This window comes from Alligator sinensis, unplaced genomic scaffold, assembly GCF_000455745.1.
Source record: "Alligator sinensis unplaced genomic scaffold, ASM45574v1 scaffold377_1, whole genome shotgun sequence".
Taxonomy (NCBI): domain Eukaryota; kingdom Metazoa; phylum Chordata; order Crocodylia; family Alligatoridae; genus Alligator; species Alligator sinensis.
The window spans coordinates 2,161,557-2,162,188 of NW_005842047.1; the positions used below are offsets into that span (position 1 = coordinate 2,161,557).

A 632-nucleotide genomic window follows, 5' to 3' on the forward strand; every position below is an offset into this window, starting at 1 on the left:
CGATTCTATGTTTCTATGATTCTATGTAAATACTGTTTCTATATGCTCTCAGGAAAGCATGTTTTGCCAATCTCCATTAGAACCAAACACACAGTAAAAATTGATTTACTGGTTTCAATCTACTGGATGCTTAACTAGGGTAAAATTAAGGGGCTGTTTCAAAAACAGTCCACGTAAAGGAGTTGACAAACTGAACAAAAACAAATAGACAAATTCTACTGTCTCCTGCCACCTAGCCACACAGCACTCTTTGGGCACTCTCATGGCCCAGCCAGCCTCAAAGCCACCTGAAGTCATGACCCGGAACCCAGGGCTGATCCCCTGAGCCTGCTGCCAGCCCAGGGCTGCTTCACCCCAGTTCAAACTGCTGTGGTCCCGGGCACAGGTATATACACTGTGCCCAGGAGCTGCTAATACTGGAACAAACTGCGCCGGAGTTTATTCTGTGTCCTACCTGCACGTGTAGATGCACCCATTGTAGAATAAACACACAGGCATACACCCCACAAGTAAGGGGTATCGAACTATCAGGATGTTCAGTAGTTGCTACCCCAAGTGCAGGGTACATTTCTATGACTTTGCCTCCTAACAACTGTATAGTCATACTTATATTAAAAACCAAAACATCTTCC

The 632-nt window shown here is 45.1% G+C and overlaps 1 protein-coding gene across 1 annotated transcript in view; it reads right to left on the reverse strand.

Moving 5' to 3' along the window:
- The window catches only part of THADA (THADA, armadillo repeat containing), a 296,890-nt gene that overhangs the window by 279,596 nt on the left and 16,662 nt on the right, over positions 1-632 (reverse strand). The window lies entirely within an intron of this gene.